At 39.0% G+C, this 24936-nt stretch overlaps 1 long non-coding RNA gene across 1 annotated transcript; it reads right to left on the bottom strand.

The window, feature by feature from the left end:
• Positions 1-11088: 11088 nt before the first annotated feature.
• On the bottom strand, positions 11089-12611 carry LOC110797183 (uncharacterized). Its single transcript, XR_002535773.2, has 2 exons — positions 12347-12611; positions 11089-11391 (listed from the first exon to the last, which is right to left on the bottom strand). It is a non-coding gene; the product is annotated as an uncharacterized lncRNA (long non-coding RNA).
• Between the last annotated feature and the right edge of the window lie 12325 nt (positions 12612-24936).

The raw sequence follows: 24936 nt of genomic DNA, 5'->3' as shown, positions 1-24936 counted from the left end.
GGAGTCCTTTTATGTCGTGGCAAAATCGATAGGTTTACCTAATAAGTTCTTAGATGTGCCTATCAACCAAGAGTAGTTTCTAGACTATTAGCAAAAGGCTTTTTCTTACCTAAAAGATTTTAGAATTGAGTCTAAATACATAATGTGCTTAATTCTTCAATGGATTTTAGGATCTTGGAATCATTTTATTCACACCTGCCGGAACACATAACTTGAATAAAATGCTTAATGAACATTGAATTATGCGTGTATGCTAGAATTTAAGTTTATTAAGAGAAACTGTGAATGGTTATTTATTTGTTTATTCTTTTTCAATTGTAGTTTTAATTATGGCAAACAACAATTCATTCAACATTCGATCAATTCTCGAAAAGGAGAAGTTGAGCGGGAAAAACTTTCTTGACTGGCAAAGGAACTTGCAAATAGTTCTTATGCAGGAAGAAAAGGAGTATGTCCTGGAAGAGGCGATGCCCGAAGCCGCAGGCGAAGGGGTCACTCAGGCAGCCCTCAATCGTTGGATTGATGCCAACAAGGATGTGAAATGTCTAATGCTTGCAACCATGAGTGCAGATCTACAGAAAACGTTCATCAACTCAGATGCTTTCACGATCATCAGTGAGTTAAAGAACATGTTCCAAGATCTGGCTCGGGTCGAAAGATTCGAGACTCATAGGAAAATTCTTGAGACCAAGCTTAAGAAAGGCGAGCCCGTAAGTCCACATGTTCTCAAAATGATTGGACTCATTGAGAATATGAGTCGGCTGGATCAGCAATTCTCTCAGGAAATGGCTGTAGACACCATCCTCCATTCTCTTCATAACGGGTATGATCAGTTCAAATTGAACTACAGTATAAATAGTCTGGACAAAACGCTCACTGAGCTTCACGGTATGCTGAAGACCGCTGAAAAAACGCTCAAAAGTGATAAGCAAGATGTGCTTATGGTGCGTGGGGGAAAGTTCAAGAAATCTGGAAAGAAGAGGAATGCTAAGAAAGGTGGCAAGAAGGCCAGCCCAACTAAGCAAACTGGCGCCAAGTCTGAAAAGAGGAAGGTCAGTCAACCCACTTCTGAATCCGAATGCTTCTACTGCAAGAAGAAGGGGCATTGGAAGAGAGATTGCTTGAAGCTAAAGGAAGATCAGAAGAACGGAACAGTCGTTCCATCTTCAGGTATTTTCGTTATAGACTGTACACTTGTTAATTCAAGTTCTTGGGTATTAGATACAGGTTGTGGCTCACACTTATGTTCCAATTCTCAGGGACTAAGAAGAAGTAGAAAGTTAAGCAAGGGTGAAGTCGACCTACGAGTGGGAAATGGAGCAAGGATTGTTGCATTAGCTGTAGGAACTTATTGTTTGTCGTTGCCCTCTGGGCTAGTTTTGGAACTGGAAGAATGTTTCCATGTTCCAAGTCTTACTAAAAACATCATTTCTGTTTCTTGCTTAGATGCTAAGGGATTTTCCTTTTTAATAAAAGACAATAGTTGTTCGTTTTATTTTAAAGAGATATTTTATGGATCTGCTAGATTAGTCAATGGACTTTATTTATTAGATCACGACAAACAAGTTTATAACATAAATACCAAAAAGGCCAAAAAGGATGATTCAGATCTCACCTATCTGTGGCATTGTCGATTAGGCGATATTAACTTGAAACGCATGGAAAGACTTCAAAAGGAAGGAATTCTAGAACCATTTGACTTAGAGGATTATGTTAAGTGCAAATCATGTTTACTTGGCAAAATGACAAAGCAACCTTTCTCTAAAGTTGGAGAAAGAGCAACTGAACTATTGGGTTTAATCCATACAGATGTATGTGGACCAATGAGTACAAATGCTAGAGGTGGTTTCAGCTACTTTATCACTTTCACTGATGACTTCAGTAGATATGGTTTATGTCTACCTAATGAAGCATAAGTCTGAATCCTTTGATAAATTCAAGGAATTTCAGAGTGAAGTAGAGAATCAATTAGGCAAGAAGATTAAGGCACTGCGTTCTGATAGAGGCGGTGAATATCTGAGCTATGAATTTGATGACCATCTGAAAGAATGTGGAATTCTATCAGAATTAACTCCTCCTGGAACACCACAATGGAACAGTGTGTCGGAACGGAGGAACAGAACCTTGCTAGACATGGTTAGGTCAATGATGGGTCAGGCCGAACTTCCAATAGAATTTTGGGGACATGCACTAAATACAGCTGCACTCACTATAAATAGAGCTCCGTCTAAAGCTGTTGAAAAGACTCCATATGAGTTATGGTTTGGAAAGCCTCCAAAAGTGTCTTTTCTTAAAATTTGGGGATGTGAAGTATACGTCAAACGATTAATTTCAGACAAACTTCATCCAAAATCTGACAAATGTATCCTTGTGGGCTATCCAAAGGAAACAAAGGGGTATTACTTCTACAATACAACTGAGAACAAGGTGTTTGTTGCTCGAGATGGTATCTTTTTGGAAAAGAATCACATTTCCAAAATGACAAGTGGGAGAAAAGTAGACCTCGAAGAAATCCGAGTCGAACAACGAACTCTAGAGAATGCTCAAGATGACATTCAAGATGAAACTCAGAGATCTTTAGAAGTATCTGGTGAGGATCATGGTCAATCTAGAGATGTAACCCCGCGTAGATCGCAGAGATATAGATCTCAACCGGAAAGGTACTTAGGTATTTTGACGAACGAGAGCTATGATGTTCTATTACTTGAAAGTGATGAACCTGCGACTTACAAACAAGCTATGACGAGCCCTAGCTCCAAGCAATGGCATGAAGCCATGCAATCTGAATTAGACTCCATGTCTGAAAACCAAGTATGGGATTTGGTCGATTTGCCAGATGGCTACCAAGCCATTGGAATCAAATGGGTTTCAAACTGAAAAAGGACAAGGATGGGAAACTTGAAGTTTTCAAAGCTAGATTGGTTGCAAAAGGTTACAGGCATGTCCACGGTGTGGATTACGATGAAACCTTTTCACCAGTTGCAATGCTAAAGTCTATTCGGATAATGTTAGCAATCGCTGCATATTATGATTACGAAATATGGTAGATGGATGTCAAAACCGCTTTCTTAAACGGCGTTTTAACAGAAACTATATTTATGACACAGCCTGAAGGTTTTGAGGATCCAAAGAATGCTAAAAAGGTATGCAAGCTAAAGAAATCAATCTACGGATTGAAGCAGGCATCCAGGAGCTGGAATATACGTTTTGATGAAGCAGTCAGTGACTTTGGTTTCATAAAGAACGCAGACGAATCTTGTGTATACAAGAAGGTCAGTGGGAACAAAATTGCTTTCCTAGTATTTTATGTTGATGACATATTACTTATCGGAAATGACATTCCTATGTTGAACTCTGTCAAGATTGGCTTGGGAAATGTTTTTCGATGAAGGATCTAGGAGAAGCACAGTACATATTGGGCATTAAGATTTACAGAGATAGATCTAAAAGGATGATTGGACTTAGTCAGAGCACTTATATCAATAAAGTGCTTGATAGGTTCAAGATGGCAGACTCCAAGAGAGGCTACCTACCCATGTCTCATGGAATAACTCTAAGCAAGACTCAGTGCCCAAAAACACTTGATGAGCGTAGACGAATGAATGGGATTCCATATGCATCATTGATTGGTTCAATAATGTATGCTATGATATGTACACGCCCGGATGTTGCGTACGCACTCAGTGCTACGAGCAGATACCAGTCAGACCCAGGAGAGGCACATTAGACTGCTGCCAAGAACATTCTGAAGTACCTGAAAAGGCACAAAGATGACTTCCTGGTCTATGGCGGAGATGATGAATTAATTGTTAAAGGCTATACGGACGCAAGTTTCCAAACCGACAAAGATGATTTCAGATCACAGTCTGGGTTTGTCTTCTGCCTCAACGGAGGTGCAGTAAGCTGGAAAAGTGCTAAGCAAAGCACCATTGCGGATTCTACAACTGAAGCGGAGTACATTGCTGCACATGAAGCAGCAAAGGAAGCTATATGGCTAAGGAAGTTCATAGGTGAACTTGGTGTAGTCCCCTCCATTAAAGGACCAATAGCCCTGTATTGTGATAATAACGGAGCTATTGCATAGGCAAAGGAGCCTAGACACCACCAAAGAGTCAAGCATGTACTTCGTAGATTTCACCTTCTACGAGAGTTCGTTGAAAGAAAAGAAGTCGAGATAAGCAAGATTGGAACTGATGACAACATATCAGATCCATTGACTAAACCTCTGCCGCAGGCGAAGCACAACTCGCACACTGCAGCTATGGGAATCAAGCATATTGGAGAATGGCTTTGATGTCCTTATTTAATGTTTTAAAGTTTTAGAGTTTAAATTCTTTGTAAAAAATTATTGGTTAATAAATGAATAGAATTCATTTTTCCATTTAATTTGTGGTTTTATTAAATGATGAGTCCCTTCAATTTGACGATATATTCAAGATAGACTGTCAGGACCAGTCCTGTGACTAAGAAATGTCTATCAAGTGAACTTGAATGTCAAAGGTTGAAAATGGTCCCTGGTCGGAGTTTTCTATAAAATTGGACGCATAGAAAACGTTAGACGACTAGAATGCAAGATGACTAGTAGTTCTGTTTCTTGAACTATGTGGACATGACAATGTCATAATCATTTGCATAGATACTTACTTTGGGAAGACTAGTATCGGACAGACCTATGAAACTTTACTGTAAGAGATGAAAATCTGTCATAAGTAAATTTCATTAAAATTATTAGACACTAAATCCTCAATACCTGAGTGATTTGAGATTACTTGTTTGAGAACTGGTTACTTTGACGTTGACCAACCGTCGCACCGTAAAAGGAGGCTATAAAGGCAACGCTCAGGTAATCACCTATCAAACGAAGTCTAATCTCAAGATCACAAGATTGGGATTGTCCTCCCATAAATCGGGATGAGATGCTTAAAAGTTGTACAAGGCCACTCGGAGAGCTAGAAACTGCAAAATGCATGGCCGTGCTCGGATGAATCATAGGCTATGATTATCTGTTTATTTGATTAGTTGAACTCTGAAACGGAGAAACACCTCAGGACATAATAAGGATGACAACTCTTACCTTATGTTCAAGAGCAAGCATCGACCGACAAAGGAATTAGGTAAATGCACACTTGTCCCTAAGGACAAGTGGGAGACTGAAGGAAATAGTGCCCTTGGTCCAAGTATGCATATAATATTAAGTCTAATAAATGCGGTTCAGTATTAATTAACAAGTTAATATTTCAGTGAGATCAAGTGAGCTGAATGCCTGACTAGAGGCCGCTTCAGTTCAAGTGGAATTAATTATATTAATCCACAGCTTACTCTTGACTGAACCCGTAGGGTCACACAAATAGTACGTAAACGGATCAAGTATTTAATGGCATTAAATACTCCATCTATGGATATTCGGAATCGACGGATCTTGGTTTCAGTGGGAGCTGAGATCGTCACAGGCAAGAAATGAATACTCCGGAAACGATGATATTGCCGGAAACAGAAATATGGATCGTATCGGAAATATAAATATTATCCAAGTCGTAGATGTTGCCGGAAACGGAAACATGGTACGTATCGAAAAATATTATCGGAAATGGAAATATTGCCGGAATCGGAAATATTGCCGGAAACGGAAATATTGTCAGAATCGGAAATATTATCGGAATCGGAAAATAATTCCGGAAACGGAAATATTAAATATTTGTTCGAAACGGAAATTAATTCCGGAATCGAAAATATTAAATATTGTTCGTATCGGAAATAAATTCCGGAATCGGGAATTTAATCGGAAGCGTATCGTACGAATTAGCATCGGACGAGGCCTGCCAGACGAAGGCCCAGCACGAAGTCGGGCCATCGCCCAGCAAGCGAAGCGCGCCACACGAACAGCCAAGGCCACGCCAGGCCCATCGCAAGGCCAGGCCCAGCAGGCCGTGGCAGCGCGCGCAGCTGCGAGCAGTGGGCTGCGAGCATTGCTGCAGCTCGCGTGGGCTTGTAGCTCGCATGGGCCGAGCGGCCGTGTGGGCTGTGCGCGGGCATGGCCTGCACGCTTGCGGGTCATGCTCGTGTAGAGTTTGTGTTCACATACGAAGCCTAAAATGTCTAGGATTTGTTTAATGATTAAATTCCTAATCCTAAAAGATAAATTAATTAAAATAAGAATTCTACTAGGATTCTAATTTAATTAATTCGTATCCTAGTAGGATTCGATTACTTATTCCATAGCCTATAAATATGAGTTAAGGGCTCATAATTTAAATCGAGTATTCAAGTATTCAAAGTGATTTTGAGAACAAAATTCAGTCACATAATTGCCTACAAGTAGCCGAAAATTCCAAGTACCTTAAGGGCGATTCTAGTTGATCAAGCTTAAGGCGGATCCGGACGTGCTGTGGAATATCTACGGAGGGACGACACTTGGAGTCCTAAAGACTTGTTCTTGTTCGGTTCGGGCGCAACTAGGGAGGGCACGCAACAAAGTGTATGCATCTGAATTATGCTAAATGATTATGTGTAAATAATATGCTTTCCTGGCTTTATGGTTTTTCCGCATGATTTATGTTTTGTCATATGAATCATAACCTAACATAAGCTTCGAATGGGCCAAAAGAATGTTCCATAAAGGAAAAAGGTGATGGGAGCCAACCATACACCAAATAATAAATAATAAAAAATAAAATCGGGCCATACCGAGTGTCGGGCCATACCGACGGAATTCCTGCGCATAATATAAATGAAACAACTTCTTGTATCATTAGTAGGAGATCAAACTTTCCGGCAAGTCTCCCCCCATTGTTCATACTCAAGGTATATACGTTCCAAGAGTTTTGAAGCTTGTTCTGGTTGCACTTTACGTTTATTAATATTTATTAAAGGCGAACTCAAGACTCAACAACATATACACATACAATTAATAAACAACAACCAAAACAATCTTATTTTAATGCTTTAGGACTTGTGATCAACAAAGCAAGACACTTGTGAAATTACTACCATGTTCATCGTCACAAAAGTGAGATTCCACATCATGCCCATTAACATGAGGGTTGTGCCCTTGCACGACAAATCCTAATTCATTTCATATAATATTCCCAACTGAACCCTACATGTGCGGTGGCTTACGTGAGCTAACCCTTCACATGTGGTAAAATAAATAGTACAACGAGGTACGAATAATTGGCTCAAAGTATGTTAGACATCCCGTACAATAGCATAATAATAAATAATCAATCCCTTGCATGTGAAACAAACCATACATGCATAAATATGGAACAACACGATTGACAATGAAATCCATACTCATAATAATCTCAACATGCTCGTTCAACAATTAATCTAATACATCCAACATCATAATTCACATGATCATTCATCAAAATAAACATGAATCCACATAATATAATTCACATCAATACAATCATGTAATTCTCTTGACAAATGGTGTGGTCGCCCTAGACTTGTAGGTACCTTGAATACCTAAGCGTAGGGGCCACTAATACGAGCACTCACCAAAATAATGAAACTTAAATTATTTCCATGTTCATTAAATTTCCAGCAACTTTATAAAATCTTAAACCTTATATAAACTTTAGTATTCAATCATTCTTCAATGAAATAATCGTCTCAATTTGCAAAACCAATCCCTAGTATGAAAACATACTTTTTCCGCCTTTAAAATCAATAAAAATCAACACTTTAGGCCTTTATTTAAATCTGAAAATATAATTGATTATCATAATTAAAATCATCACCTAATTATGCAAATGAATTGACTCATTAGGTCTAGGTTAAAACCCTAACTTGAAAATCCCAATAAAAACCAATTTAACATCGTAAAAACCAATTCTTTATTAAATAAACGAATCTGAAAATTCATACTTTAATAATTAAAACAAGCCTAATGAATCACAACACGTAAATCCTCAAAGCACGGTGTTCATAACCGATTCCCAGCATTTTAATAATTCGAAACAATAATAATATCATAATTTAATAGGTAAGGAAGAAGAGAATTATACCAATCCGGCCTATAGCACGGAACAACCACGAATTTAAGTGATTGGGCGAAAAAGATTGAACAACGAACAAAAACAACACACCACACACACACACGATGTGTGTGCGCGCACGGACGAAGGAACGAAGCAGCAGCAGGCGCGGCACAGCAGCGCGACACACGGGCGAGTGCGCAAGCTGGGGCGCAAGCAGGAGAGAGGGACGCACGCGCTGGGACGCGAGGGAGCAGGGGCGCTGTGCGCGAAGAAGGGGCGAGAGAGGGAGCAGGGCGCGCGCGCTGGTGTGCGAGGGTGAGCGCAAGGCAAGGCGACGAGAGGGGGAGTGTGGGCGTGCGACTGGCAGCACCACACCGCAACAACAACGCAACAAGAGGGGAAGACAGCGGCACGCAGCAACAGCACGAGGCTCGTGCTTGCGGGCCGAGTGAGCCAGACGAACAAAGGGAGAGAGAAAGAGGAGTGTGGGGCAAGTAAGAGAGAAAAGGGTTTATGACAAAATAGGGGGATCTTTTAATGAGGGGAGTCCTATTTATAGGCTCCCTATTTCTAATGGGCTAGGCTTAGGGAATTTGAATTGGGCTTAGGGAATTTAATGATTGGGCTAGCTTAGGATTTGAATTAAACTCTTTTGATTGGGCTCGTTTAATAAAACGAATTGACTTTTCATTTAAAACCCAAACCTTTTAAAATCACTTGCGGCTCATTAAATTTCCCGACTCGGAAATTAAATTGGTTTCATACTTAATTAAAATAATAAATATTTTAAGTAATTAAAATACATTTAAATAATATTTAAATGCGAAATAAATTCCAAAAATCGTAAAATGCTTTATAAATATAATTAAAATATATTTATAAATATTATAAAAATACGAGGTATTATAGTCTACCCTCCTTAAAAGAAGTTTCTTCCCGAAACTTGGGTTCGGAAATCAAAATTCAAACTCAAAACTTGAGACTTTATGAGACTTTAATGCGTTCACTTGCAAAAATTTTAAGTTGTTGTACTCTTTACATGATTAAACATGACAATAATAAGTGCAAATTCAATAGAAAGCACTAAATTGAGCACAAAATAGGGGAAAACAAGGTAAAAAGCGCGAAATTCTACCGCACTCTACCCCCCTTAAAAGACACGAGTTACGACCCCGTAACTCAACTAATACCTCGGGAAAAAGCTCGGGATATTTCTTTTCCATTTCGTCCTCCGCTTCCCAAGTTGCTTCCTCAGATTCTTGATTAGACCACAATACTTTGACAATTTTCACATCTTTAGTACGTGTACTACGCACTTTACTATCAAGGATTTTGACAGGTCTTTCCTCAAAGGTTAAACTTTGGTCTAATTCTATGGTCTCCGGTTGCAACACATGCGACTTATCCGGGATATATTTCCTTAACTGAGATATCTGGAACACATTATGCACTCTATGCAAGTCCATAGGCAAGGCTAGTCTATAAGCTACCTTTCCAATTCTTTCTAAGATTTCATATGGGCCTATGTACTTAGGGCTTAACTTCACTTTCTTTCCAAATCTCATGACACCTTTCATTGGTGACACTTTGAGCAACACCTTATCACCTATGTTGAACTCTTCATCCCTACGTTTCAAGTCTGCATAACTCTTTTGGCGATCCTGCGCCGTTGAATCTTGGATTGGATGGTTCGGATTTGGTTCATGGTGTCCTCGATCATTTGAGGTCCCAACACTACGCACTAATGTCGTTCCAACAAAGGGGACTCCTACACTTTCGTCCATACAGGGCCTCAAATGGTGTCATTCCAATACTAGCATGATAGCTATTGTTATATGAAAACTCAATCAAATCCATGCTATCTTCCCAACTTCCTTGGAAATCAATGACGCATGCCCGAAGCATGTCCTCAAGGGTTTGGATGGTTCTCTCAGTTTGTCCATCTGTGGCTGGGTGGAAGGCTGTACTCATTTTCAATGTCGTACCAAAGCTCTTCTGCACACTCTTCCAGAAATTTGAAACAAACCTTGAATCCCTATCTGATACGATATCCTTAGGAACTCCAGGTAACCTCACAACATTCTTAATGTAAGCTTTAGCAAGTTGTTCCATTTTCCAGGTTTCCTTCATTTGTATAAACACTGCTGACTTGGTCAACCTATCTACCACAACCCAAATTGTATCATTTCCGGCTTTCGACTTAGGCAAACAAGTGACGAAGTCCATGGAAATACAGTCTCATTTCCAGCTTGGAATCTCTAAAGGTTGGACCTTTCCTTGAGGTCTCCTATGCTCTATCTTGACCTTCTGACAGGTCAGGCATCTAGCCAAAAATTCAGCCACTTCGTTCTTCATTCTTGGCCACCAATAGATCTTTTTCAAGTCCTTATACAACTTGTCACCATCTGGGTGCACAGAATATGGCGTATTGTGCCCTTCTTTCATTAATCTCTCCTTCAATTCTCCACACTTTTGAGGCACGCACCACCTGCCTTTGTACCTCAAACTTCCATCATCATGGATTCGGAAATCTAACTCCTTACCTTGCGAAATCTTTTCCTTGATTCCCTCCAACGTCACATCACCAGCTTGATTCTCCCTAATCTCATCAAATATTGACGGCTGGATGGTTAAGGCATTCATCATTCCCTCAAGGTTTTCACCACTTACTATTTCAAGGTTCAAACGCTGCATGTCCTTACACAACTCGTTAGCAACTACTAACGCATTAACACTAGGGCTGAGCACGGTTCGGGTAACCGAACCGATAAGCTTATCGGTTCGGAGCTTATCGGTTCGGTTACCCGAAACCCGATAACACCAAAACCAATACCCGAACCTGAACGGATAAGAAACGGTTACCCGAAATTCGGGTACCCAAATATCCGGATACCCGAACCAATTATCCGAAATGAACCGATTTTTTGACTTTTGATTAAATTTATAATTTTATTCCCCAATTTTTAATAATGTAGCACTTTTTTCAAAAAACTATAATAAAAATCTAAATAACTAGAATTAACATTCTATATAGTCCTTGACTTCTTGCATAAGTACCATATTCCATAGCTGATTTTATGTCTCATAAGGCTATAAATCATAATGACTGAAAAATATACGATCATATGTTGTATAAATAAAGTATTTAGCGCTCACGAGTCACGATTAACTAATTATCAACTACATAAACAATAAATAATCCACACAATTACACAAGATAAAATAAAATAGTTCTCAATTAACCAATATTACATATATAATTTGCCACGTAGGCAAGGAAAAAGCTTTAGACATTTTAAGCTTGCTCTTTGAAATTCTGGTACAGAACACCATCCTCACCAACAGCCAGCAGAGAACATTTCTATAAGAAGAGAACCAGGCTACTTGAAAAATCCATATATAGTCCCTATAAAATAGAAAACCAGACTTTGTCAAATTCAAATCCAACAATATAATCAATATATTTGGCTTTAAAATTAGCACAATTTAACATCTGATAAAGCCAATCACTACCACTCTTCACAGAACTAGAAGAAGAAACAAGAAACTATAAAAACATTGCAAAGAAACCAGGCAAGACCAGTACGACACTGCAGCTGACCAGAACTATATGACTGATATACAAAGTTCAATATACAGGACATCAACTCATGCTAAATGCAAATGATAACAAATAAAAAGTTGACAAGCATCATATTCGGTTAATTTAACATCACCAGGCCAAGAATTGTCAAAAATTAACACTATACAAAATAAAATAATCACAATATCCATCAACAGTGATAAGATAAGCCACAGAGATACTTCCATTAAAAATGCAGAAACCCATACAACTACCCATACAAAAATTCAGAAACTAAGTGTGAATAACTTCCATTAAAATCAAAAATAAGATGGCACAACAACTTATGGAGAAATGGCCAATCATATATCATACTTTAATCACCCACATAATCACAATAGTTTACCAAACCCGTAAAACACTACTGGAAGACATTACTTAACAACACCAAAACCCCGAAATTTTAAAGATTTGAATTGGGATGATTTCTTTAATTTTCTACTGGAGTTTTGCTAGAATGAAGGTTTTCTTGAATGTGGTAGAAATATATGAAAGGATTTATTTGAAGAATAAATGGAACTGAATGATTTGTGGGTTGATATCCAAACTCATTAATCTGTTATGGTATTAATGGAGGAGTATTAAGTTAAGTAGGTAATCAAGAAACAAAACATACCCTTTCTTAATTTTAAGACAATTAATATCAAGTAATTCGACGAACTCAGATGATCTCAATTAATAAGTAATTCTCAGAACAAGTAATTCAACGAACTCAGTATCTCAATTAAAGTTTACATACCTGGAAAACTTCGACAAACTCAGATGATGGAGATGGAGAGGAGGAGCGGCGGTCGAGCGGACTCGTTCAGTATGAAAGAAGATGATGGAGATGGAGAATAGAGAGGAGGAGCGGCGGCCCGGCGGCCTCGATTGATAAAATTCGAAGAGTGAAAGGTTTTTGAGAGGAGAGAGAAAAACACAGTGAGAGACTGAGAGGAGAAGGGCCAGAACGGCGGAAAGGAAAAATGAATTAGGTTTTGGTCCTTAGGTTACTCTAGCGTTATTTTTTTAAGATATTCAGCATTTTTTTTTAAAAAAAAAGAAAGTTTAGCTTTTCGGGTAGTTCGGGTATCCGAGTCTTTGTTAACGGGTATCGGTTACCCGATCCGTTAACAAAGATTCGGATCGGCTACCCAAACCGAAATCGTTATCGGTTCGGGTACCCTAATATTCGGATCGGTTTCGGTTCGGGTTTTCAGGTTTTTGGTTTTTCTGATAGTTTTGCACAGCCCTAATTAATACTATGACTTGGTTTCCTACTCAAGGCATCCGCAACTACATTCACTTTTCCTTCATGGTACTGAATATCCAAATCATAGTCTTTGATTAATTCCAACCACCTTCGTTGGCGCATATTCAGATCCTTCTGTGTGAAAATGTACTTTAAGCTCTTATGATCCGTAAATATCCTACACTTCACACCATAGATAGTGTCTCCATATCTTCAATGTAAACACTATAGCGGCTAACTCTAAATCATGGGTGGGGTAATTAGATTCATATGGCTTCAACTACCTCTACGCGTACGCAATCACCTTCCCGTTTTGCATCAACACACACCCTAAACCATTCTTAGAGGCATCACTATACACATCATAGGTACCACTCTCATCTGGCAAGGTCAACACTGGCGCGGTTGTCAATCGCGTCTTCAAGGCTTGGAACGCCTCTTCACACTGGTCATTCCATTCAAACTTTGCTTCCTTCTTCATCAAGGTTGTCATTGGCTTGGCTATCCTAGAAAAGTCTTGCACAAAGCGCCTATAGTAGCCAGCTAATCCCAGAAAACTTCGAATGTCAGTCACACTCTTGGGTGTAGGCCATTCACTAACAGCTTTGATCTTAGCAGGGTCAACTGCCACTCCTTCCTTAGACACAAAATGTCACAAAAATGCAACTCTTTCCAACCAAAACTCACACTTTGAGAACTTGGCATACAACTGGTTATCTCTCAGGGTACTCAACACAGATCTCAAGTGTTCAGCGTGATCCTATTCACTCTTCAAATACACTAGGATGTCATCTATGAAAACCACTACAAACTTTTCCAAATAGGCATGGAATACACGGTTCATCAAGTCCATAAATATTGCAGGTGCATTGGTTAACCCGAAAGGCATAACAGTGAACTCATAATGCCCGTATCTAGTCCTGAATGCGGTATTTGGTATGTCGTGGTCAGCGATTCTCAATTGATGATAACCCGAACGCAAATCGATCTTTGAAAAGATTCCTACTCCTTTCAGTTGGTCAAATAGGTCCTCTATCCTAGGTAAAGGATACTTATTCTTGATAGTGACCTTATTGAGCTCCCTGTAGTCTATACAAAGCCTCATACTTCCATCCTTTTTCTTCACAAACAACACTGGGGCTCCCCAAGGCGATGCACTTAGCCTAATGTAACCTTTCTCTAACAGATCCTCCAATCGTCCTTTCAACTCATTCATTTCTGCTGGAGCCATTCGAAATGGTGCTTTTGAAATAGGCGCGGTTCCAGGCACTAAGTCTATGGTAAAGTCAATAGGTCGATTGGGAGGCATCCCCGGGATCTCTTCCGGAAACACATCGAGGAATTCTTTAGCTACTGCAATATCCTCAGGCTGATCTTTGATCACATGCTCTAGGTTTCTCACATTGCATAAGAAGACTGGGTTCCCTTTACCGACTAGCTTCACGAGTTACATTACCGTGATAATCCCTATGTTCTTAGGCTTACCAAAACGACGATATGACACTACTTTGCCTATGCTAGACCTCAAGTGAACCTTCTGCTTCTCACAATCTATTTTGGCTTTGAACATGGACAACCAGTCCATTCCTAGAATTACATCTAGATCTCCTAACTCAAACTCGATTAGGTTAGATAAGAACACGGTCTTGGCTATGGTCAAAGGCACATCTCTATGGATTTTGGTACACTTCACTATGCTACCAGTAGGTGTGAATATAGGTACTTCCATTGTTTCAAGCTCTTTCAACCCTAATTTCCCCAAAGCATCTACTGATATAAAAGAATATATCGCACCAGAATCAAATAGAACTTTAACTACAACGGAATTAATAGAAAAAGTACCCGCTATGACGTTAGAGGAGGTTTCCGCTTCTTGCCTAGATATCACATTCAGCTTCCCTTGGGCAACTCCCTTGTTATAGCCACCTCCATTGGTGTTTCCATTGTTGTTTATGTTCCCATTCTACTATTGGTTTCCTCCAGGCTTTCCATGGTTCTGGTGATTGCCATTGCTGTTACCGTTGTTACCACCTTGGTAATTCCTTTGGTTTCCACCTCCATTTCCCCCATTTCGGTTCTGATTATTCTGATTATTGTTCTGGTGGTTACCTTGGTTAGGCTTTCCATTCTTAGAATAGCATTCATACTCCTTATGGCCTAACTTCTGACAGAATCTACAAGTCACTAGGTTTCCGTCACAATCCTTTCCAGGGTGATTCATGTTACAGCGCCTACAGTCGTAGGTCCTTACTCCATTCCTTCCAGACTGATTTCCACCACCTTGGTTGTTGCGATTTCCACCATTGTTAGCTCTAAAATGGAAGTTCCCATTCCCTTTGTGCTTCTTAAAATTCCCCTGATTCTGAGGGTTATTCCCCTGATTCAAGTTTCCACCATCCTTTCTCTTCTCAGTACTCCCGTTCTTCCTTTGTTGTAACCCATACAGGTGAGCAGCTTTTCCGTACAGGGTGTCTAATGAGGTAAAGGTCTCTCCAGACAACAACAATTGCAAGTCCATGGTCAATCCATTCTCAAATCTTTGAGCCCTGAGCTCTTCCGTTGCCACCACTTCAGGTGCAAACCTAGACAGCTCTATAAACTTAGAATAGTATTCCGTTACAGACAGACCCCCCATTTTGAGTTCGATGAACTCCTGCGCCTTTTGCTTCTTCAGATAAGGTGGGTAAAACTTGTTCCTTTAAGCGGTTTTGAATGATTCCCACCCAAAGTTAGGTGTGGCTCTAAGGGTATTCTCACATGTTGCCACCATAAATCCGCTTCACCCCTCAGGTAGTACACAGCACTGTTCACCCTAAGGTTTTCGGGGCAATTCACAGCTACAATAAGCTTATCAAATTCTCTCAACCAGTTTTCAAGCACACTTGGTTCAATCTCCCCACTATACAGTGGAGGCTTGCTTTGAGCTATTTTCTTAAACATTTCCCCAGCCGGATCATGCACTGGGTTGGCTCTAGTTTGAGCTAGGTCTCGAACTACCTCAGCTAGTTGTCTAACCACTTTAGAAATCTCTTGGTTAGCCATATCCCTTCTCCTGAATAAAATAAAAGACTAGCTTTAATATTGGTTGGACATGACATTACTAAGGCACTAGTTCGACAATGAACCCACTCACAACAAGAACACAATCACACGTGTCCTAGGGGAAGTTGGCGCCACTTTTGGGCCTTCTCACCCCACTATTCGATGCATGTAATTTAGATGGTTGCTACTTTGACCACCTTGCACATAAAATTTCATTGAAGAAATAACAATTAATCCCTTTGCGATACCCACAAACTTCGAATTGAAAATTGAACTTAAGAGATAACGAAAAGGAAATTCTATGCTTTTATTAATGCTTCAATGAATAGGTCTTACATTCACCAATGATATAACTTTATTTCTCCAACTATAATAGAACTAACAACCATAAGTAGTAGCTTTGCCACTTTATTATTCAACGAAAAATAAATAACTAAGGATTACATTTCTCTAAAGACTAACGTCATCACGACAATCAATTCTTTCCTTGTATTGCTCTGGAGTAAAGTCTTGATCATTAGGATCATCCAAGTCTTCTTCCGGATCGAAGTCTTCATCCATAGCCTCATCATCCTATTGTGGCTCACTATCAACGACATTATTCTCTTCAAGCTCATCCTCAGATCCACTAGATATCTCGATTGTTGGTTCAGGAACTATGGGATTAGGATTTTCAATCTCCACTACATCATCATCATCATCATCATCATCGTCCTCCTCAACATAATTAGCTTGCTCATCATGGATCATGCCATCCTCACCATCGCTTTCTACTCCTCCATAGCCCATACCTAGACCCGCAGAGTACTTCCCATCCTCATAGCTATTCTCCGCAACTTCTAAGATAGTAGTAAGAACCTCAGTATCATACTTCCACCTACCATCTCCAGTCCCATATTTGTACCAATTAGGGGTACCATCATTAAAATGCATGTCATTGAACTTGTTCTTAAGGTCTATGTAAGGGTTCTTATGGGGCAAACAATGAATAACCATACTAGCCATCATATCTTTGTGCCTAAGGTGGGGCATATCCTTGGTTGAATCAAAATAGTTGCAAGCAAACACGATCTTCTGGACATACATGTGAGGAGTCTCGTTATCCATCTTCTCTAGGTATCCTAGACTGGTGAACTTAGAAGGTAGCATCCTTAATTCCTGAAAATTCACAACTAGAAAGTCTTACTAACGCGTTCCCATAGAAATTCCAACCCAAAAAGGATACAATAAATAGTTCGTGGAGCGATACAATTAATTTCAATGCACAAGTATATGCTCAACATGAATTATGATGCAAATAATCATTCAAGGCAAGCTAAAACATGGTCAAAACATATACATGACAATTAATAAATCACATTATCATATAAAATGCATACTTAAACTAATATGCCCTTCTTAATCTACCCACCTCACTTGGAAGTAATATTAATTTTTGAAATTAATTAAGAAATAACTCCTAACTTAGTTGAAATTATTAAAATTAAAATCGAAAATTAATAAGAATTATTAATTAATTAAACAAATTAATTTCAGATAATTTAAAAAGGAAAAAAAAGAATCCGAAAAAAATAATTAAATTCGAAAAATATTCGAGTAAGTAAATAACAAATAAATAAATGATAAATAAATAAATAAATAAAATAATTCGGATATTTAAGAAAATCCGAAAATAACAAAATTAATTCGAATGAAAAAACAAAATTCGGAAAATTTAATTAGATTAAATAATAGCCCAAACTTTTCAACTCATTTCAAACGACCCAAAATAATTGATATTTGACCTTTAAAATATTGAGTACTCAAAATAATACGTTTTGACTTTAGGAAAATAATATTTAAAAATCCTAAAGTTCCGCATTAGTCTCCAATTACCACTTTGTAGTATTGCTTACTACAAAGAAGGAATGAAACTAAGCTCTAGTATACCACTTTGTAACACCCTAATAATTCCTTGCTTTTATAAAACCATTTTCCAACTTAAAATAAAGGAATTACTAAAGTATTACCGCCACCGTGATAACGGTTAAGGCTATTACCAGAATTACACAGCGGAATTTAATGTCAACTAACTTTTAAAAACATAATTAATAAAATATCGAGGCCTCCTACAAATTGGAACCATGACGGCCCAAAAACCAAAGTATAAAAAGTTCAACGAATTCAAACATAATTAAAGTATTAAATAAAATCGTTCAAAATACGAAAGCATGCAACTCTCTCAATCATCCCAAGCCACATGATTTCGATCTACCAACCTACTATATTATTCTACTCCCCATCAATGCAAGTGCAAATGACATATCACCATAGGGTCATTAAGGCAAAGGCCATGACCAAAAATACAAAGCACGTAGTCAGCAAAAGCTGAGTACTTACAAGAATAGAGTGAATCAAAACTATAAACATGCATCACTCACTAAGTGCTAATCAACATGCAAAAGCCATTTAAGAATTAACAAACAAATCATGAATATAAGACTCGACTCTTGACTCACAATTTAATTAGAATAAGCTTCGAACGGGCCAAAAGAATGTTCCATAAAGGAAAAAGGTGATGGGAGCCAACCATACACCAAATAATAAATAATAAAAAATAAATTTGGGCCATACCGAGTGTCGGGCCATACCGACGGAATTCCTGCGCATAATATAAATGAAACAACGTCTTGTATCATAAGTAGGAGATCAAACTTTCCGGCAAGTCTCCCCCCATTGTTCATACTCAAGGTATATACGTTCCAAGAGTTTTGAAGCTTGTTCTGGTTGCACTTTACGTTTATTAATATTTTATTAAAGGCAAACTCAAGACTTAACAACATATACACATACAATTAATAAACAACAACCAAAACAATCTTATTTTAATGCTTTAGGACTTGTGATCAACAAAGCAAGACACTTGTGAAATTACTACCATGTTCCTCCTCACAAAAGTGAGATTCCACATCATGCCCATTAACATGAGGGTTGTGCCCTTGCACGACAAATCCTAATTCATTTCATATAATATTCTCACCTGAACCCTACATGTGCGGTGGCTTACGTGAGCTAACCCTTCACATATGGTAAAATAAATAGTACAACGAGGTACGAATAATTGGCTCAAAGTATGCTAGACATCCCGTACAATAACATAGTAATAAATAATCAATCCCTTGCATGTGAAATAAACCATACATGCATAAATATTGAACAACACGATTGACAATGAAATCCATACTCATAATAATCTCAACATGCTCGTTCAACAATTAATCCAATACATCCAACATCATAATTCACATGATCGTTCATCAAAATAAACATGAATCCACATAATATAATTCACATCAATACAATCATGTAATTCTCTTGACAAATGGTGTGGTCGCCCTAGACTTGTACGTACCTTGAATACCTAAGCGTAGGGGCCACTTTGCAATACGAGCACTCACTTAGAAATCACCTCCTATCACCAAAATAATGAAACTTAAATTATTTCCATGTTCAATAAATTTCCAGCAACTTTATAAATCTTAAACCTTATTTAAACTTTAGAATTCTATCATTCTTCAATAAAATAATCGTCTTAATTTGCAAAACCAATCCCTAGTATGAAAACATACTTTTTCCGCCTTTAAAATAAAAAAAAATCAACACTTTAGGCCTTTATTTAAATCTGAAAATATAATTGATTATCATAATTAAAATAATCACCTAATTATGCAAATCAATTGACTCATTAGGTCTAGGTTAAAACCCTAACTTGAAAATCCCAATAAAAACCAATTTAACATCGTAAAAATCAATTCTTTATTAAATAAACGAATCTGAAAATTCATACTTTAATAATTAAAACAAGCCTAATGAATCACAACACGTAAATCCTCAAAGCACAGTGTTCATAACCGATTCCCAGCATTTTAATTATTCAAAACAATAATAATATCATAATTTAAAATACGGAATTTAAATAGAATAGGTAAGGAAGAAGAGAATTATACCAATCCAGCCTATAGCACGGAACAACCAGGAATTTAAGTGATTGGGCGAAAAAGATTGAACAACGAACAAAAACAACAACACACACACACACGATGTGTGCGCGCGCACGGACGAAGGAACGAAGCAGCAGCAGGCGCGGCACAACAGCGCGACACACGGGCGAGTGGGCGGGCTGGGGCGCGAGCAGGAGAAAGCGACGCGCGCGCTGGGGCGCGAGGGAGCAGGGGCGCTGTGCGCGAAGAAGGGGCGAGAGAGGGAGCAGGGCACGCGCTGGTGCGCGAGGGTGAGAGCAAGGCAGGGCGACGAGAGGGGGAGTGTGGGCGTGCGACTGGCAGCACCACACCGCAACAACAACGCAACAAGAGGGGAAGGCAGCGGCACGCAGCAACAGCACGAGGCTCGTGCTTGCGGGCCGAGTGAGCAGGACGAACAAAGGGAGAGAGAAAGAGGAGTGTGGGGCAAGTAAGAGAGAAAAGGGTTTATGACAAAATAGGGGGATCATTTAATGAGGGGAGTCCTATTTATAGGCTCCCTATTTCTAATGGGCTAGGTTTAGGGAATTTGAATTGGGCTTAGAGAATTAAATGATTGGGCTAGCTTAGGACTTGAATTAAACTCTTTTGATTGGGCTCGTTTAATAAAACGAATTGGACTTTTCATTTAAAACCCAAACCTTTTAAAATCACTTGCGACTCATTAAATTTCCCGACTCGAAAATTAAATTCGTTTCGTACTTAATTAAAATAATAAATATTCTAATTAATTAAAATACATTTAAATAATATTTAAATGCGAAATAAATTCCAAAAATCGTAAAATGCTTTATAAATATAATTAAAATATATTTATAAATATTACAAAAATACGAGGTATTATAACTGGCGTTAGCGCTGGCCTGCTGCTCGTGGCTCACCAATGGGTTTCATCTTGCAGTTAGCTCGGCCTTTGGCCCGTGCTTCTGGCTCATGGAATGAGGTTTGTGTTTCCGATTCATTTTTCAATTCAGGCAATATTACCGATTCGAACAATATTTCTGTTTTCGGTAATATTTCCGATTTCGACAATATTCACATTTCCGACAACATTTATGTTTCCAGTAATATTTCCGATTCGAACCATATTTCTTTTTTCCGAAAATATCTCCGATTCTGATAATATTTTTGATTTCGGTAATATTTTTGTTTCCTATCCGATCCATATTTCCGTTCCGAAAATATCTCCGATTCTGACTACATTTCCGATTTCGGTAATATTTCTATTTTCGGTAATATTTCCGATTAGAACCATAATTTTGTTTCCGGCAATATCTCCGATTTCGACAATATTTTTGATTTTGCCTTTTGATGATTTGTTTTGCTCCCACTGAAACCAAAATCCATAAGTTCAGAATAAAATCATCTATTAAAGTATTTACTGAATATAATATACTCCCTCCATCCCAATTTGATTCTCATGCTTTTTGATATGCTTGTAATTTGCACATCTTTAGGAGCCAATTAGGACTTTTGCGTAGTTTAGTTGCATATATTTTTATTTAGTGAAAATCTTATTCCTTTGCGTTTATTTTCTTTCTTTCTATGGATAGATTTTCTCTTTCTATTTCTAGGTCAAGTCAAAGAAACACATTTGAATAAGGAGTCACGCTAATCCGAAAGAGAGAAGAGCCACATCCATGGGGAACGAGCGTAGCCCCAACGCTTCCTTGCTTCCCCCTCATCACCATCTTCAAAGGACTTACATAAATGAGGAGATAGATAGATGGCTCCCACAAGGTCAATTACATGGGACAAGGAAATATTTATGCAAATGAGAAACTCTCCGGATAGTTTGAAGTTGTTGCGGAAGGATTCGGGAGAGCACTTGCACAACGGTCATATTTAACTTCCCATAAAAACTGATATACTCAACTTTTTGAAGTTATTCTGGTTGGAGGTCATAGCTTATCTCAATAGCTTTCCAATGTGTGGTCACACACCCTTTTTCGACGAGTAGAAATGGAGTTATGATGTTTTTAAGGAAAGAAGTACATCGCATGCCGCTTCACGGACCGTGCAGGTTTCCCAAAGTCGTGCAATAAGTAGATCGTGAAAACGGTTAGTTGGGCTCGTGAACCTCTTGCATGACCCATGCAAGACCTGATTGAAGGAAATAATGCCCTTGGTCCAAGTATGCATTCTATGTTAAGTCTAATAAATGCGGTTCAGTATTAATTAACAAGTTAATAATTCAGTGAGATCAAGTGAGCTGAATGCCTAGCTAGAGGCCGCTTCAGTTCAAGTGGAATTAATGATATTAATCCACAGCTTACTCTTGACTGAACCCGTAGGGTCACACAAATAGTACGTAAACGGATCAAGTATTTAATGGCATTAAATACTCCATCTATGAATATTCGGAACCGACGGATCTTGGTTTCAGTGGGAGCTAAGATCGTCACAAGCAAGAAATGAATACTCCGGAAACGATGATATTGCCGGAAACGGAAATATGGATCGTATCGGAAATATGAATATCATCCAAGTCGTAGATGTTGCCGGAAATGGAAACATGGTACGTATCGGAAAATATTATTGGAAACGGAAATATTACCAGAATCGGAAATATTGCCGGAAACGGAAATATTGTCAGAATCGGAAATATTGCCGGAATCGGAAAATAATTCCGGAAACGGAAATATTAAATATTTGTTCGAAACGGAAATTAATTCCGGAATCGGAAATATTAAATATTGTTCGTAATCGGAAATAGATTCCGGAAATGGAAATTTAATCGGAAGCGTATCGTACGAATTAGCATCGGACGAGGCTTGCCGGACGAAGGCCCAGCACGAAGCCGGGGCCATCGCCCAGCAAGCATGCGCGCCACAAGCCCAGCTAAGGCAGCGCCCAGGCCTACCGCAAGGCAGGCCCAGCGCGCGCCAAGGGCCACGGATGCGTGGGCCGTGCTGCGTGGGCTGCTGCTCGCACGCGCATGGGCAGCCCTTGTGGCTGCCGTGTGTGTGTGAGTTTGTGCTCATGCGTGATTCCTGAATCTACAAGAGTCAGTGTATGATTAAATTTCTATTCCTAATTGGATAAATTAATTAAATAGAATTCATGTAGGATTCTAATTTCAATTAATTCGTATCCTACTAGGATTACGATTCCTTTTCCATAACTCTATAAATAAAGGCCTAGGGGTCATAATTTATACACAAGTTTCAAAGTATTCAAAAGTGAGTTTTTTGAGAGAAAATTAAAACACATCTTGCTCATAAAGTGCCGAAATTTTCTAGTACCTTAAGGGCGATTCTAGTTGGTCAATCTTAAGGCGGATCCGGACGTGCTGTGGACTATCTACGGAGGGACGACACTTGGAGTCCTAAAAGACTTGTTCTTGTTCGGTTCGGGCGCAGCTAGGGAGGGCACGCAACAAAGAGTATGCATCTAAATTATGCTATATGATTATGTGTAAATAATATGTTGTCCTGGGTTAATGGTTGTTTCCGCATGATCTATGTAATGTCATATGTATCATAACCTAACAGTGGTATCACGAGCCCCTTATTATTTTCATAATCTAAATTGCATGAACATGGTTAAATATTACAAATTTGCAAGAATTAAAAGGGGTGATTAATTTTCGTAATTGTTAATTAATTGCAAATTGCGTTTATTTAATTATATGTACGCAGTTTTTCGGCAGTTTCTTCATTACTCATCCGAATTGAGTGATTTTTGTGTCAATTCCGCATGTAAAAGGCATTCTAAAATTTTGACAAAAATAGTATTTTTCTGCCGAACCCAGAATTCTCAAATTCGAAGCCTAACTATGACTTTTCGAAGGTTTTAGTTTTTCGAATGCAAAATTTCGTAAATTTAAGATGTTAAATTAAATATTTGCGATTCTTGTTGATAAATCTTGAATTTTTGATTGACCTACTGCATATGTTTAACAAGTTTGAATGCCTAGTCTTGTTAATTATGCAATCTAATTTGTAATTATGATTAATTTGTTGAAAATTAGAATAATTTAGAATTAATTTGATTTTCATAATTAATTGTAATTTAATTAGAAACCTATGATTAAAAACCACCATAAAAATTGTAAATTTACGATAAATTTTAAATTTTTATGACCTAGACTTGAATCCATATCAATCGGAAATCAATTGGATAATAAATTTTCGATTTTTCGCCCTAAAATTATGAAATTAATAATATTTATTAATTTGTCATTAATTTTAAATATAAATTTTAAATTTTTATGCGATTCGTTCAAATAACTTGCACGCACGAAGCAATGGACGCTTCGTGTTACCCTTAAGGGGTGTTGTATAATGCGGGCATGCGACGACGAGCAAGGGAGCTCGTCGCCCGTGCGGCACGAATGCAATGAGCAAGGGCGTAGTGCACGAGCACAAGGCAGCAGCCCTGCCTTGTGTCGTGTGCCACGAGCAATGAACGAATGGGCATGGGCGAAGGGCGAGCCAAGGCAGTCGCGTGTGGGCAGCAATCGAGCTGCGCCACAACGCGCGCTGCCTCGCACAAGTGCGCGCAGCCTCGCGCGCAGCGAGCGCAAGCTCGCGTGCCACGAGCGCTGCGCCCAGCACTACTCGCGCGCACAGCGCGCGATGTCGCTCGCCCAGCGAGCGATGTCGCGCCCCAGCGAGCGATGGCTCGCGCGCACAGCGCGCGATGTCGCCCGCCCAGCGAGCGATGTCGCGCCCCAGCGAGCGATGACTCGCGCGCACAGCGAGCGAGCCAGCGCGCCCAGCGAGCGATCTCGCGCGCGCGCACTGCGAGCGATAGCTCGCGTGCGATGGGGCGCTGTGCGGAGGCTTGCGATAGGACAGCAGCAGCTATGCGACGAGCGCATGGGCTGCGCGCACATGGCCAGCAATGGCTGTGTGCGTACGGCCCATGGGCGTGCAACGCGTAGGGTGTTTGCGTTACGATTAGATCGTTTTGAATGTTTAATTTGAAAATTTCAGTTCACGTAATTTTAATTAATTTTAAAATTAATAATTTGAATTAATTTCTTGGATTTTAATTTTGAATATTATAATTATAATAAATGGAATTTATTCT

This window comes from Spinacia oleracea, chromosome 4 (assembly GCF_020520425.1).
Source record: "Spinacia oleracea cultivar Varoflay chromosome 4, BTI_SOV_V1, whole genome shotgun sequence".
Lineage (NCBI taxonomy): Eukaryota > Viridiplantae > Streptophyta > Magnoliopsida > Caryophyllales > Amaranthaceae > Spinacia > Spinacia oleracea.
Note: the sequence above shows the minus strand (reverse complement) of the source record. Positions and strands in the feature narration are given on the sequence as shown.